This window comes from Globicephala melas, chromosome 5, assembly GCF_963455315.2.
Source record: "Globicephala melas chromosome 5, mGloMel1.2, whole genome shotgun sequence".
In the NCBI taxonomy this organism is placed as follows: domain Eukaryota; kingdom Metazoa; phylum Chordata; class Mammalia; order Artiodactyla; family Delphinidae; genus Globicephala; species Globicephala melas.
The window spans coordinates 120,111,875-120,129,116 of NC_083318.1; the positions used below are offsets into that span (position 1 = coordinate 120,111,875).

A 17,242-nucleotide genomic window follows, 5' to 3' on the forward strand; every position below is an offset into this window, starting at 1 on the left:
GCAGTCTCCGCCCGCGAAGGGGCTTCCTAGTGTGTGGAGACCTTTCCTCCCTCACAGCTCCCTCCCACTGGTGCAGGTCCCGTCCCTATTCTTTTGTCTCTGTTTTTTCTTTTTTCTTTTGCCCTACCCATGAGGTCTTCTGCCAGCATTCAGTAGGTGTTCTGTAGGAGTTGTTCCACGTGTAGATGTGTTTCTGATGTATTTGGGGAGGAAGGTGATCTCCACGTCTTACTCCTCCGCCATCTTAAAGGTCTCCTGTCCCTCCCTTCTTTGTCCAGAAGTTTTCTCCACTTTTCGCCCTCATTTCACTCAACTTACTAAATTCTTGTTTCTTCTCCCACCACTAGCCTTGTGATTTGTTAAAGTTGCCAGTGATCATTTTAACTCTAATTGGACCTATTTGCCAAATCTGAGAGAATTTATCACAGCCTTCTTCTTGAAACTATCCTATGTTCTCTTTGTAGCTTTTTTGTAATCCCTTCTTGGTCTTTTCTTAACCTGATCATTCCTGAAATGTTGATTTTCCTTTGTTTGATTCTCAAATTTTCTCTCTTCTAACTCTGCATCAAGAATTTTTAAGCCTAGGGTTCTTTAGGGGTCCACAGACCTCCTGAAATGGTGTGCAGAATTTGGGGTGTTTGGTTATGTGTAACTTTTTAGTGAGAAAGCTTTCTCAAAGGCATTCATGTCTCTCCAAAAGGTTAGTAACCACCATTCTACATGGTTTTCCAAGGTAATCTTAGCAATTAATTTAGTTTTTAAACAACTAATATACACGAAGTCCTAACCATATGCAAGTATAATAATTCTCGTTACTTTCAAAACAGTTGTATAAAGTAGGTGCGATAATCCCCATTTTACAGACTAAGGAGACACAGTTAGTAGGTAGTTGTCATGGTTTTAACTCCTATTTATTTGCTGATGATTTTCAAGCTCACATTTCCAGCCTAGATCTCCGAAGCTTCAGATAACTCATTAAGTCATTTCTGTGGATGCTCCATGGGCTGTCAAGCTCAACATTTCTGACACTGAATTATTATCTTCTTTCCCTGATCCATTTCTCCTGTATTCTACATTCAGGGGCCATGTTAGGGAGTCATCTTCATTGTTTCCTTTGCTCTCCTACATTGGACCAATCTTCAATCCTACCGAATTTAAGTGGAAATTATTGCTACTTCAGTTCAGGTCCCGATCATCTGGCTTTATGTATCAGTGTCCTACCTGCCTAAAATGCTTTGATGACACAGCATTGTGTGGTGACAGGATAAATGGGATATGAGGCCTCCCATGATCCAAACCCTACCTACCTCTCTACAACCATCTCCAGCCTCTCCCTTCCCATAAGTTACCCTTCAGTTACACTGAATTACTTGGTGTTCCTCCTAGATGTCCTTTTATTTCTCACTTGTATGCCTGTGCTCATGTTGTCTCCTCTTTCTGGAATGTACTTCACTTTCTTTTTCATCCAGCTAAGTCCTATTCATCCTCAGGTGTCACTTCATGAGACTTGAAGGCCTCCTTCCCTGGGCTAACATGATTTGCTGACAGAAAGGATGAGAAGGAAAAGAAATGAAGATGACTTCAAGGTTTTGGCCACAGCAACTAGAAAAATGGGATTGTCATTCTTTGAGACAGGAAAGACTGAGGCTTTATGGGCTAACATCATGATCTGGTTTTGGACATTTGGAGTTTGAATGACAGTTAGATTTCTGAGTGAAGTTATTGATTAGACATTCAGCTAGATGAGACTGGAATTCAGGGCTAGACTGAGATGTACATCAGCGTAGAGATGGTACTTAAAACGTCATGAGACTGAGTGAGAGTACCAGGGGAATGAACAAAGACAGAGGAGAATAGACCCAAAGACTGAGTCCCAAGGCATCTGTGTAGTAATAATCTGTTTATGGTATGTGTCCCCACCAAATGAGATCATGGTGCTCCTGGGCTGTTTTAGTTACCTTTTCCTTCTAAGTACCTTGTATAATATTGCATGTATAAGCTTTGCTTAGTAAATGCTTTTTGAATAAAACGAATGAATTGATGGATGAGCTAAAATGGGTGATATTAAACAGAGGTCACCAAGTCAAATATCTACAGGACTCAAGCAACAATGCAGGTAAAAGAAGCATCTTCAGTGTAAGTAATAGGGAGTGGTACCGGTCATGGGAAATTGAAAAGTACATGCTTTGGCGAAAGGGGAAAACCTGGACTTAACTCCATTTGATTGCTACCATGCACAATGTGGGTCAAAGGCAGCCAAGTTTTCTGATTTCAAGAGAAGCTGGAAATCTTTGACTTTTTTAATGTAAGATTTTCTGTGAGCCAAGATTCTGCAGGTCAGATGAAATTTGTCCTAAATCTGTTCATTATCCTGACAGGTCATAACCTCTGATCAAGTAGTTCAACATTATTTTATAGGTGAAGAAAAGCAGGTTTTTCTATTATCTCTTACTAGATAGGGAGCTAAACTTTACAGGCAGCAAATTACTTTTCACCTTTTGGCTAAGATTTTAGGCTGCCTTTTAGCTCCAACAGAAAAGCAGAAAAACTGTAACCATGAAGGCTGCTCAATAAATATTGTTATATGTATTCTTCTGCTTTAACTCGATTGCTTAAATCACTCCTTTAATTTGGATTCCGGAGATTTAACTACCACATATATCAGTTTTCCCATCTGAAAAATGGGGATACTAATCTTTACCTTAATTATCTAACAGGGTTATTATGAGAATCAAATTAGATAATCTGTGTTTAAGTGATTGAAAGGCTTAGATAGAATGCAGCTGTGATGTGCTAGCACACCACTCCAGAGGTTAATCCAGGATAAGGCATAAATAGCTGCCTAAGCTTAATGATCTTGGCCAGTATGATATCATATAATGGGCTCCTTCCCAGGCACTTAATTGTTTTTCCCTCTAATTTTAAATTCTTATTAAACTTTGGGATCAGAAGATTATAGAATATTGTAATATGGAGTGTCTTGTTAATGGAAATTTAAAAATATTTCTTTCACTGAATAAGATATGAGAACCAACTGATACTCAAAGCATTAAAAATCCATTACATCTAGTTTAAGGAGATGTGACATGATACATTTCTTAAAGCTTTACTAGTTTTTCTAAGTGTTATTTATTTTCTGAGGAGGATTTCACTCTTAAAATTGTTTTCAGCAACCTAGTCATAAGTACTTCCACTTCTACATGATTATGGTTTTCTGAAGTTCCAGTTCATACCTTGTATCATTCTATGTCATTTTGTTATTAACAGAAAGTTAAATGGCTTTTAAAATCAACGTGGTTAAAAAAAACTCATAATATTTGCCATCTCAGTATTAATTTAGTATTGTTAAAAGTTGATAGTGTATTATTCTTAAAATATAAGAAGCATTTGTTGTCTCTTATTTTCCTTTCCATTGTTTTCTTCTAAAATTTCAGAAAAGATTGCTTGAGCATCACTTTTAGACAATTGAAATCATGTACAGATTTTGGTGGTTTTTGGTGGTTTTATTTTTATGATAGGGTCTCCAAGGTAGAAAAAACCTTTTCCCCCCCATTTCCTGGATTTTATTAAAATTTTAAATTGAAGTTTAATTGACTTATTATATTAGTTTCAGGTGTACAAGGTAGTGATTCAATATTTTTATACACTCCAAATGATCATCATAAGTCTAGTTACCATCTGGCACCATACAAAGTTATTACGTTTATTATTGACTACATTACCCTTGCTGTACGTTTCACCCTTGTGACTCATTTATTTTGTAACTCGAAGTTTGTACCTCTTAATTTCCCTCACTTATTTCACTCATCCCACCACCCCCCTCCCCTCTGGCAGCCACCTGTTTGTGCTCTGTTCTCTTTGAGTCTCTTTTGTTATGTTTGTTCATTTGTTTCATTTTTTAGATTCCACATATAAGTGAAATCATATAGTATTTTTCTTCCTTTGACTTACTAAGCATAATATCCTCCTGGTCCATCCATGTTGTTGCAAATGGCAAAATTTCATTCTTTTCATGACTGAGCAACATTCACATCTTTTTAATCCATTCATCTATAGATGGACACTTTGGTTGCCTCCATACCTTGGTTATTGTAAATAATGCTGAAATGAACATAAGGGTGCATATATCTTTCTGAGCTACTGTTTTTGTTTTCTTTGGGAAAATGCCCAGGAGTGGAATTGCTGGATCATATGGTAGTTCTATTTTCAGTTTTTTGATGAACCTCCATAATGTTTTCCATAGCGGCTGTACCAATCTACATTCCCACCAGTAATGCACAAGGGTTTCCTTTTCTCCACATCCTCACCAACACTTATTTCTTGTCCCTTTGATTCTGACAGGCGTGAAGTGACATCTCTCAGTAGTTTTGATTTGCATTTCTCTGATGATTAGTGATGAGCATCTTTTTGTGTGTCTGTTGGCTATCTGTATGTCTTCTTTGGAAAAATGCCTGTTCAGGTCCTCTGCGCATTTTAAAATCTGGTTTACTTTTTGTTGTTGTTGTGTGAGTTCTTTGTATGTTTTGGATACTAACCCCTTATCAAAAATATGATTTGCAAATATTTTCTCTCATTCAGTTGGTTGCCTTTTCATTTTGTTTATGGTCTTCTTTGCTGTGCAAAAGCTTTTAAGTTTGATGAGGTAGCATTTGTTTATTTTTGCTTTTGTTTCTCTTGCCTGAGGAGACATTAAAAAAATATACTGGTACAATTTATGTCAAAGAGTGTTCTGCCTCTGTTTTCTTCTAGGAGTTTCATGATTCCAGGTCTTACATTTAGGTCTTTTTTTTTTTTTAAGAATCAATTTCATTTATTTATTTTTGGTTGCATTGGGTCTTCGTTGCTGTGCACAGGCTTTCTCTAGTTGCGGAGAGTGGGGGCTACTCTTTGTTGCGGTGTGCAGGCTTCTCGTTGCAGTGGCTTTTCTTGTTGCAGAGCACGGGCTCTAGGCACACGGGCTTCAGTAGTTGTGGCGCATGGGCTCTAGAGCCCAGGCTCAGTAGTTGTGGCACATGGGCTTCGTTACTCTGTGGCATGTGGGATCTTCCTGGACCAGGGATTGAACCCGTGTCCCCTCCACTGGCAGGCAGCTTCTTAACCACTGTGCCACCAGCGAAGTCCCTATATTTAGGTCTTTAAAACATTTTGAATTAATTTTTATATATGGTATGAAAAAGTAGCCCAGTTTGATTTTTTTGCATGTAGTTGTCCAGTTTTCCCAACACGATTTACTGAAGAGGTAGTCTTTTCCCCATTGTATAGTCTTGCCTCCTTTGTTGTAGACTAATTGACCATGTAAATGTGTTCATTTCTGGACCCTCTATTCCATTTCATTGATCTATGTCTGTTTTTGTGCCAGTACCATGCTGTTTTTGATAACTGTAACTCTGCAGTATAGTTTAGAATCAAGGAGCATGATACCTTCAGCTTTGTTCTTCTTTCTCAAGATTGTTTTTAATCTTTGGGGTCTTCTGTGTTATCATACAATTTTTAGGATTATATGTCCTAGTTCTGTAAAAAATGCCATTGGTGTTTTGATAGGGATTGCACTGAATCTGTACATTGCCTTGGGTAGTATGGTCATTTTAACAATATTCATTTTTCCAATTTATGAGCACAGAATATCTTTCCATCTGGTTGTATCATCTTCAGTGGCACTGGGAAACATGACCATTTTAAATGGAGGCAAAATAACTGAGATACACTACAGTGTGAATGAAATTTGCAATTTGACTATACATCTCCATTTCTACTTTTTATAGCTTAGAAACTCATTTAGGATTAATGTTTCTTTGTCACATTTCTGCTAATGAAGCTTAACAATTCTGAGCAAGATGGCTTCCTTTTAAGATCTTATATTATTGTTTTTATATAAATCAGATCATGGCTTGTAGTAATTTTTCATTTATTTAAAAATATGTGATACCTTCAGGGATTTCTATTATGAACAACCCAGCAGTTCTTTATCAGCTGTCTCTATTCTGCTTCTTAGCAAATCCTACCTACCACACATATACTTAGAAAGATTTCTTATCACAGGATTATGATTATTTATTAAATTATAACCTACTTCCTTTCAAAAAAGATTTGAGATATCTTACTGGATTGCACACATATCATAACATGAAAATTAAAGACACTTATTTACAGGGGAAAGAAATTTAGAATGTTGAGATACAACTAAAGAAAAAAGTTAATACACATAAATATATGCCACAAGGTCCCACACAACTCTTCAAAGACAACTACATATTTATACTTAGTTCTAAACTTCTGATAAGCCAAAGCTAAAAGGACAATATTATCACATAAAAAGAAATACTGTCTTAACAATATCAGTAATAATAATAGTAGCATAGTAATAGTAACAAAAATATTAATAAATGTAGCTAAAACTAAATAAGCTAACATTTTTCTGGTTATGAAATTTGAGAAAATTTTCTCCTCAAATTTAGTATTTTGGATGCTTAAGAGTAGGACATGGCATCCTTAAGAATAGGACATAGAGTCATAGAGTGGAAATATTATCAACAATATTCTTAAGATCAAAACAACTAGTTTTGTATAGCTGTTGCCTATAGTATCCTTCAATGTAAATTGAGAGCCTAAGGCCAAAGCACAATGCAGTAAATGCAATTCTCTGTAAGTAGGTAGTACAAAAAACCAGAACTATGAAATAAGCTTTCTTAATGTCTAGATTGGTCCAGGCGTAAATATCAAAACTATTTATTAGGCTGGGTGAACTTTATGCCCTTTAATTAGTCCTTCATGAATATTATTTCTTGCACTTTGACTTTTTCAAAAATTGAAGTATAGTTGATTTACAATGTTGTGTTAATTTCTGGTGTAGAGCAAAGAGACTCAGTTATTCATATGTGTGTGTGTGTGTGTGTGTGTGTGTATATTTATATTCTTTTCCATTATGGTTTATCCCATGATGTTGAATACAGTTTCCTGTGCTATACAGTAGGACCCTCTTGTCCATCCATTCTATATGTAATAATTTGCATCTACTAACCCCAAACCCCCAGTCTATCCCTCCCCACAGCCCTCCCCCTTGGCAACCAGAAGTCTGTTCTCTTTGTCTGTGAGTCTGTTTCTGCTTTGTAAATAGGTTCATTTGTGTCATATTTTAGATTCACACATAAGTGATATCACATGGTATTTGTCTTTCTCTTTCTGACTTACTTCACTTATCTTGCACTTTGACTTTTGATAAAAGTTGGCCAGTGATGGACAACTGATTATTTGACGAATGTTTTGGAATAATTATTTGGTTTTACTAATTGAAATACATGTATTTTTAAAACTCATATACTTCAAAAAGTATATATTTTAAAAATCAACTGAGCAAAGACATACAAGTGAATGTCACCTGATGAAAATTAAGATGCCTAACTTAGACTTTGTCTTGAGTTGGAACTGGTCTACCTCTGAATAGAGGAGGTCTGGGATGACTGTAGACAGTATGAAGATTTTTCTCAGAAAACAATTCTGAGTCTGCTCCAGGATAAGGGCAAATCAATAAACAAAGTTCCAAAGTTCTATGCTCTAGACCATGGCTTGGACAATTTTAGCCTGGAAAATTTTCAAAGCAGAATTACCCATAGAAAAATTTCAGAAATCCATTTGTAAAATGTCTAAGTTTGACAGCTTTCTAGTCATCCTTCTGGGGAAAATGACTTGTGAAATGTACCCCATACTAATAAAAATGATTGACATGCTGTTTAGAATTGTTGGACATAAACCAGTTAAACCTTGGAGGACATCTGCCAGAAATATGAATTTGAGTTTACAGATAATTGACCTTAAATGAACTCATTCTATTACATGTTAGGAATATTGTGTATTGAGCCCAGTACTACCACAGAATATTTCTCTTTTTAGTCCCCCCACCCCCAAGGGGAATTATACTCGGGTTATAATATTGAGCTTGGTTTCTTTCAATTTCTAACACTCTTAATAAAACTGCTGTTAACTGGGTATTTGTCGACGAGTTAACAAACTGTAAATGTCACAATTTTCCACACAACTGCCAAGAAAGGTGGATAGTTAAAATAAGTACTCAGAGGCCTTCTGAATTTCCACTTACTACCATGCACCAAAACTTTACGTTTTAGAGGTGCTCTCAGTGACTGAACTTGTATATATATCATACTCGGTCACACAAAATGGCTCCTTTTCTCTACCAATGACCTCACACCTCCTTTATTAACATTTCTAATTTAACTCATGTGCTATATAGCATAGAGAATTCTAGGAGTAGATCAACAGACATCACCGTGGGAGGCTGGGGGTATGGAGGAAGGAAAAAGAAAGTTGGCATGTTCTAAGGCTTTAAAAAAATAACATTTTCCCTTTAACTTCTCTTTAAAAATTGCAAAAATAATATGAGTTTAGTGAGAGTGAAATAGAATAAAGATAAACAAAGAAAAAAATGAATGATTTTTAATATTTTTTCTCACCTCCTTTCCCTGCCACCAACCTGGTGTATATCCTTTCGCACATTTCTACATGCTCGTTCATTCACAAACTGACTGGTACATATTAAATTCCATGGGTCTTGAATTCAGCTGCTCCATTCTCTCCACGGATCTGGCCTTGGACTCTGTGTTTCCTTCTGGATACCAAGCGGTTGCTGTAACATCTTGGGTTATGAAATGAGGTGTGTTAAGAAACATCAAAGAGCGCAACACAGATGGCTCTGGGAGCTCAGCTAGTATGACTCAGATGGCTGCGGATGACTTTACTGACTGGGGCTGGAGATGTAATTCTAGGACAGCTTCTGCACACATCTCTCCTAGGTGGAGATGGCTGAAGAACCGGCTCAGTTGAGATTGTTGGTGTTGTGTCTGTGTGTGCCGCTACGGCACGGTGGTCTCAGGGTAGTCAGACTTCTGTGGTGGCTCAGGTGGTTTCAAGGATGAGCAGAGCAGAAGCTCCACGGCTCTTTAAGACCTCAACTTAGAAATCACATGGCAAGCTGCGCTCGCTCCTTGGCCAGGTGCTCCGGCTCGCGTTGCAGCCCCAAGCAGCTCAACTCCCTGAGGTAGCGGCCCACGTCAGGCTGCTCCCGCCACTGGGCCTCTGGGAAGCGGTCTCGGAACAGCGACGCCAGGTGCCCTTCATCCTCTACCTCCCCAAGAGCAGCGGTGGTGGCCGTCACTGTGGCTGAGGCCGTAGCTGAGACGCGACTGTGGCCCTCGCCGCCATCTTCTCAGCAATAGCATCTCTTCCCCTCCTCCTCACCCAGGGAACCAGTTCCGAATCTCGGATGGGAAGCATCCTGGGTGCACTTCCGGTCTCTATGGTTCTCGCTAGGCCGGCTTTCTTTCCCCGATGGTCCTCCAGGTTACAGAGTGTTAGCGTGGGGAACGACTGGAAAACGGCTAGAGAGGCGGGGTTTGAAGCTGCCAAGAAGCAGCTGGGGGCTGACCTTCTGTTTCCGGTGACTGAGGCACGAGGACCCCGTGTTCCAACCGAGCTGGGAAATGCGGCCTCTGACTGAAGAGGAGACCCGTGTAATGTTTGAGATGATAGCAAAATCTTCAGCTGCTGGTCGACAAGCCCGATGACACCTGCTGTTTCAGGCTGCACAACGACTGGCTGTATTACGTGAGTGAGAAGATCTTGAAGTTGACTGCCAATATCATCGGTGACAAGCAGGTATCTTTGGGAACGTGCTTCGGAAAATTCACTCAGACCCACAAGTTTTGGTTGTACATCACAGCTCTGGATTACCTAAAACCCTATGCCAAGTATAAAGTGTGGATAAAGCCTGGAGCAGAGCAGCCCTTCTTGTATGCTAACCATGTGCTGAAATCTGGACTAGATCGAATCATTGAAAATACTTCTCAGTACCAGGGAGACATGGTGTACTCCATGACAGACATCCCTTTGGGCTTTGGGGTGGCAGCAAAGTCTACACAAGACTTCAGGAAAGTAGACCCCGTGGCGATTGCGGTATTTCATCAAGCAAGCACTGGGGAATATGTGTGGCACGAAGAGACATTGATTTAAAACAAAGTCATCACGAGGACTTAGGGCTGTGTGGAAGGGCCTAGCTTTGGTTCCTTTGTCTGTTTAGGCTCCACCGTCATGTTGAATTTTGTCAACTGTGACCTCTTCAGGGACTTCTTAGTTTAATATTCTCTCTATCATTGGAGAAATGTAGGCTACATTCTTATAATGCAGAAATGGCTCAATAATGGAGTTTCAGATCGTTGTGATTGTGGCTAAATAGAATACTGTGTTTTCTGTTTGAATCAGAGGGCTTCTTGTTTTGAGTAACAGTCTAAATTGTTGGAATGGAGAAAAAGAATATCTTATTATTGTTATCTGTGATCACACTGTTTTCCAAACACATGATAAGAACATGATGGATTTTCTTAAATATTTATTAATACTATGAAAGATAGATATTGCCATAGCAGAGTAGTAGGCCATGTCTGGGATTTTACAAATGAAATTTGGATAAAATAGTAAGATAAGTTTATTCTGCTGATTTTCTATATGGTAGGTGCTGTGGGTGTGGAAGAAAAACTTGGATTCAAACACCAGTTCTCACATCTACCAGCTGTATGGCCTTAGGTGAGTCATTAAACTTTAATAATTTTCATTTCCTTCTTCTGTTTAAAAAAACAACTTAACCATCTTCCTAAAAAAAGTTTTTAGAATTAGAAATCATGACTTTAAAGCACCTAGCACTGTGCCTGGCAAATGATAAGTGTTGAATAAGTGGTAAGAATTATTTTTATAATGCTTATACGAAGTATTTCTGCAACTAAGAGTAGGATCATATGAACAGAATTTGATTAGATCATCTTGACTTTTACAAGCGGTTTTCTCAATCTTTCTTTTTCTTGAATGGTATAATCCCGGCTGAATGTTATTTTTATCACCTTGATTTCCTAAAACATAATTTCTCTTACAAATCTTTTGTTTTTTTAATTAAAAGAATTTAAATTGAAGTGCAGTTGATTTACAATACTGTGTAAGTTTCAGGTGTAGAGCAAAGTGATTCAGTTTTATATATTATATATATATATTTTTTTCATATTCTTATAAATCTTTACTTATCTGACTGGGCTGGACAAAAAGCACTAATCAGAGATCCTGAAATAATTCAGCTCTTCCATCTTTTCCCCATACCTTCCAAAATTATTTTTTAGAATTATTAAAATATTTTTTAATAAAAAACATATCACAGACAAAAAGTTTTTAAACTACCTGTATTGTAAAACAATTTCTTTAGTGAATGTACTGCTTATTTTAAATTCCAAAGATGACATCTCTGAAAATAAAGCATTTTTCAATTACCAAAAAAAAAAGAGAAAGAAATCATATAGTATTGCCTCTTCTGTACCCTATTGGTGGACAGAGTCACAAGCCCAGTGAGATCCAGGGGATGGGCACATGTGCTTACCTCTTGATGGGATGATGGGTACAGAATTTGTGGCCACTCCCAAAGAGTTTTCCTGTGAAATATTTATCTAAGAAGCTCATATTCGCATTATATCAAAGTAGAATATGGAAAAGCTAATAGGCTGATCATTTGTTTTGCTCCTTTAAAAGTTGCTGTTTTAAAAATAGGCCTGACTGTATTCTGAGTCTAACCAGGCAAGACCAATAGACTGCAATAGAGATTATAAGTGTCAAGGTCAGCCTGTCGGAGAAGACCTTGACTAAATCATGGCAAGAATTCTTTATTAGATACTTTATTTAGCTTAAGCTGTTAATCAGCTCTTCTAAAGGTGCAAACTTTCCTGAGAGTGAGGTAGAAATAGGCCTGGGTCACAAAGTTTAGGGTCATGGCCCTAAAAATAGAGCTGAGAAAAGCAAGCTTCTCAGGTGTCATGTGTGACTTCATGATCTCACCCAACACAATAATACTATTGGATTTTCCGTCTCCAAGTTTGCCTTCATTAGTGGTTCCAACAGTGAAACTCAGGCCCTGCACAGTCATTTATTATACCTAAGGTTTTATAGTGCAGCAAAAATTTATAGTAAAACCATGACTAAGTGGTGGCTGTGGTACTAGGTGCCCAGATATAACAATGATTAAGGTAGGGTGGGGCTTCCCTGGTGGCGCAGTGGTTGAGAGTCTGCCTGCCAATGCAAGGGACATGGGTTCGTGCCCCGGTCCGGGAAGATCCCATGTGCCGCGGAGCGGCTGGGCCCGTGAGCCATGGCCGCTGAGCCTGTGCTTCTGGAGCCTGTGCTCCGCAACGGGAGAGGCCACAACAGTGAGAGGCCCGCATACCACAAAAAAAAAAAAATAAGGTAGGGTGGCTGCCTTCAAAGAACACACAGTCTGGTGGGTGTTTCAGGCACATGAACAGATAAATTGCAACATAAGACATTACTTGTAAATGAACCATGTGATCTCAGAGGGAGAAGATCTACCTGCCTGGGTGTTCACAGTGGATTAGCACCTATAACCGCTCCATCTCTGTCCACACCTGAGCCTTTGAACCTTCTCTCCTATCTGGCCTACTAGGATGTCACTTTGATAGACTTCAAACCTGGTTTTTCCCTCTGCCTAGAATTTTTGCTTTTATGACTGACTTGGATATTTGTCTTTTGTCCTAATATTCCTCCTCCCTGCAATACTTTGTCTCAGCCCTGTTTTTATGGTCTCTGTGCTCTAAAGGCTGAAGGTAAGAGATTCATTCATTAAAATATATAAGTTGAACAGTATTCCATGCTGGGCAAAATGTTAGATGCTGGGGATACAGTGGCCAGCCAGTTAGAGTTCCTGTCTGTTGCAAGGAGCTTACTTCTAGTAGGATGCCTCCTAGACTCTTGGAATTAGGAGTCTGGGCTAGTCAAATGTGGGGTGGGTTAGACCCGGAGAAACTCAAGGAAACCTTTCTAACCAGGTGCAATTTGATCTATTATTATTATTATTTTCTAATGAAAAAAATAGAAGTTTTCCAGGTTGGGGTAGAGATAGAGTAGGGGAAGGCCAGACATTTCATGCAGAGGGCATAACACATAAAAAACAGGAAGGGCATGGTCAATTTGGGAGTTAAAGAGAAATTCATTTGAGGGTGTAGTGAGGCATATCAGAGATTGAAGCTAGAGAAGTAGGTTGGGGTCATATTGGGAAAGGTCTTGAATGGCCCTTCTGGTTAAATTTTGATTTAATCCTGTAGGAAAGGGAGAGTCAGCAAATATTTAGAAGCAGGATCATGACAAAATTATATTTGTTGTTCTTTAAGACGATAAGCCCAGCAGGATGGTTGCAAGAGTGGAAAAAAGACAAGTAGCAGGAAGACCAGTTAGGAGATTACTGTATTAGCCTAGATGAGAACGTGTGAGCGCCTGAGCGAAGAGATCAAAAGAGGGGACAGAGGTTAATTCTGCAATCGGGCTTTAAGGTGGAATCAAGACCACCTGGCAACTCATTAGAACACTTGATGGATGGTAAGATCATGAGTCTAAGACGGAAAAAGAGGGAAGAGGAGCAGATTTGGTATGTAAGGGAACACCAGGTTTTGTTTTGGATACTTGGCTATTCAAGTGAAGATGTTCGGGAGGCAGCTGGAGACTTTGATCTGAATCTGAAGAGGGAGAGAAGATGGGCTGGAGACCCAATTTTTTGGAGGCTGTAAGAGAGGCAAATGAACAGAAGTTAAACAAATATTTGAGAAAGGAGAAAAACAGTCAACAAAGATTGTGGAATCAGTGAATAAGGAGGAGAAGCAGCAAAGATTAGCCTACTGGAAGGGAGGAAAAGTCAGATAGATGATTGGTGTTGCTTGACCAAAGTTCTTTGGGTGCCTGGTGCAAGTGTTGGCACATATGATGATGAAGGTGTAATAAGGAACAGTTGTTGGCTCTGCTGCTTAGGACGTTGCCACTGATGGTTGTACCAAAGGTGATATCCTATATGGTTTTGGGCCCTCCCTCTTGGTTCTTGCCAGTCAGGAGTCAGAATAGAGTTAGAACACTTCCCAGGCTGGTCTCACTCCTGAGAAGAAGAGGATCCTAGAAACCTGGTACACTACTTTCCAAAAGTTGAAAAACATGGGAGATATAATCTGCCTCTTGGGAGATAATAGCAGTTTAGCTTTAACTCTAAACCAACTTCTCCATTTCTGTGCCTGAATCTCATCTGCACGATGCATTTGGTTGAATATCACTTTTGTTTTTTATTGTACTAGAGATTTTTTTTTTTTTTTTTTTTTTGTCTGTGTTGGATCTTTGTTGCTACGTGCGGGCTTTCTCTAGTTGCGGCGAGCAGGGGCTACTCTTCGTTATGATGTGTGGGCTTCTCATTGCAGTGGCTTCTCTTTGTTGCAGAGCATGGGCTCTAGGTGCATGGGCTCAGTAGTTTGCGGGCTCTAGAGTGTAGGCTCGGTAGTTGTGGCACACGGGCTTAGTTGCTCTGCGGCATGTGGGATCTTCCCGGACCAGGGCTTGAACCCGTGTTCCCTGCATTGGCAGGCAGATTCTTAACCACTGCGCCGCCAGGGAAGTCCCTGGAGATGTTTTTGAGTTGGCATGTTATGCAATTTTATGCTGGGAAATATTTCAAATTTTCTAAAAGCATCCTCCCCAAGGAAGTGTTAAGAATTTTCTCTTTCCTCCTCAAACATAAATATACAAGCTGACTACAAGAGAAGACTTTTGCCCAAATGTTATTTGTTTCCATAGTTTATGGAAACATTTACTTTCCATTGGGAAGTTTCTCTGGTTTCTCCTTGGATCACGTATCTGTAATTGATCTGATGCTCCATATCCTAGGCTAGCTTTGGTTACTGTTAGACAGGGTTTTAGTCTTCTAGGGCTGCCGCAACTAAATACTGTAGACTGGGTGGCTTAAACAACAGAAATTTATTTGCTCACATTTATAGAGGCTGGGAGTCCAAGATCAAGATGCTGTCAGGGTTGGTTTCTGGTGAGACCTCTCTTCCTGGCTTGTAGATGGCTGCATTCTTGCTGAGTCTTTATATGGCCTTTTCTCTGTGCTTTGCAACCCTGGTGTCTCTCTCTCTTCTTATAAGGACACCAGTACGTATAAGTTAACCAAGTTAAGACGTCCACCCATAGGACCTCATTGTCGAAATAAATTTTTAGGCTCAAGATGGAACTGCTCCTGCCTGGGGTGCCAAGTCAGCACATTGAAACCTAGAAAACTTTCATGTCCCTGTAAACCCTCTGTTTGACCAGAAACACGGTATATCCAGCCAGCCAATCCCCAAACGCCAAGCCAACTCTGGGCTCTACACTTATTTCCTCATTTCTTATTCATTTTCTATTTTTCTCTGCCTTGTTCCTTCTTCTTTATCCTATAAAACTTTCTTGCCTTCTGCTCCATTTTGCAGTTCTCTGGACCCTTGGGAATGGAGACTGCCTGCTTCATGAAATGTTAAAGTTTGTTTGTATCACCTAAATTTTCTTCAGTCATTTTTAACACTACAAAAAAGAGTTTTTCTCTCCGATGTCTTCCACGTACACTACTGCCTGAGTGTGTTGTGAGAATGTGAAATGTGACAATTCAGCCTACCTGGTCCTCAGTTTCCTAATCTTTAAAATGGAGATAAGAATAACAGTCCCACCTATCTCAGAATGGGATTTTTTCCTTTTCCTCTTCGCGGTATTAAATGCAATAATATTCAGAAAGTGCTTTACCAACTGAAGGTGCTATGTCTGAAATGTCCTTTCCACAACTGCCTGATAAATGTTGACTCATTCTTAAGACCCAGACTAAATTATCACCTCCAGTGTGAGCCATTATTTTTCTTTATCATAATTGTTGACTGGTGGATGGGTGAAGTTTTTAACACCCCAGGGTCCAAATTTAATACAGGTAGAATATAAAAAGAGCATAGGTAATTTTCTGGAGTCTTGTAAGTAACCAGCACTAACTTGGGACGATACGGTCCTAAGTGTGTCCAGACACAGAGCAGACTTCCTGTCCCTTCCTTCCTTCTCGGCCCACTTCTTATCAATGTGGTATGGAAAGAGCATAAGATTTGAAGGTAGACTGATCAGGGTTTAAATCTTGATTCTGTAACTACCTACATATTTGACCTTGAGCATTTTACATCCATGAGCCTCAGTGCTCTACGAGTCGATCTGATACTTCAGATTTGGTTGCTTCCTCTGCATGGGCATGAAGTGCAGGGTCTGTGGGTACAAGGGAGGGAAGAGAGGAGTGGTGGAGAGGGAGAGGGAGAGGTAGGAGTATTGAGAACAGTGAGGACAAGCGGCATTTGTGCCAATCTTTGTGTTTTAATTGCCACAGCTGTTCCCAAATTGGGATCTAGCTCTAAAATTGATAAATCTTTTACGTTAATTTCCCACTAAGTTAAGTCAGGCTTCTATTATCTTTTACAAGTGGTGCTTTTTGTATTTTGAGGAGACAGATGTCACAGTTAATGCACAGATTTCTGGGAACTAGAGGAGGAAGCAGAAGGCCCATCTGGTAAAGCAGGTGGGCAGGCCATGGATGACCGTCAAGCATGTGTGTGTTGGGTGTTGATTATTGTATTGACCTGGTCTAGATTACAGGAGAGCTTGAATGTTCCAAGAAGGAAAAAAAATTTGGGGGGGGGCACTTGGGACTGAACAAAATAAATTAACCATCTCTGATTGGTTTCAGATTTGCAGATCTCTGAGGAATTTGAAAAGGGTCTGGCAATTAAGCAATAGTGGAAGCTCCACACACCGAATAAACTAAATATTTTGAGACTTGCGCAAGTTCTGAAAATGGTCCAGGCATTTTTACTAAACATCTTTTACATTTCTCAAAACTGAAATGGTTGAAGGAAAAAAAAAAGGAAACATCTAATGAGAAGAACGAACTAATTTATGAAAGGACAGAAAAGTTTTTTTATCCTAACGCTTTCAGTAAATGCTCTTTTATTCACGGATGATCTGTAATGCCCAGTAGTGACTTAGAGGTTTTCTCTCCCTGCCCTACCCAGCTGTGGAATACAGATTCATTCTTTTTATTAGAGTGATATTTTGTTCAATGGACAATGTTTATCCGTATCCATATCCAGTGATAAATTTAAAATATAGGTAATGTAGAAGTGGTTTGAGAGACTCCAGAGAAATGAATTGACAGGTAGCTAAGGGCAAAGTACTGTAGTCGTGACTGGGTTACAAACTGCTGGAAAGGGTGTAAAGATTCAAAGCAGACTTATAGGACTTGACAGCCTGTTCTTGTTCCACTGTCCTGGGCTTGATAATGCTGCGCTGTCTCCTAGTGCTGGAATGAGGATTCAAG

The 17,242-nt window shown here is 39.3% G+C and overlaps 1 protein-coding gene and 1 pseudogene across 1 annotated transcript in view; both read left to right on the forward strand.

Annotated features, from left to right (window-relative positions):
• MANBA (mannosidase beta) overlaps positions 1-17,242 on the forward strand; it is a 589,447-nt gene that overhangs the window by 342,644 nt on the left and 229,561 nt on the right. The gene's annotated exons all lie outside the window — the stretch shown is intronic.
• Positions 9,492-10,020, forward strand: LOC115846428 (60S ribosome subunit biogenesis protein NIP7 homolog pseudogene; annotated as a pseudogene).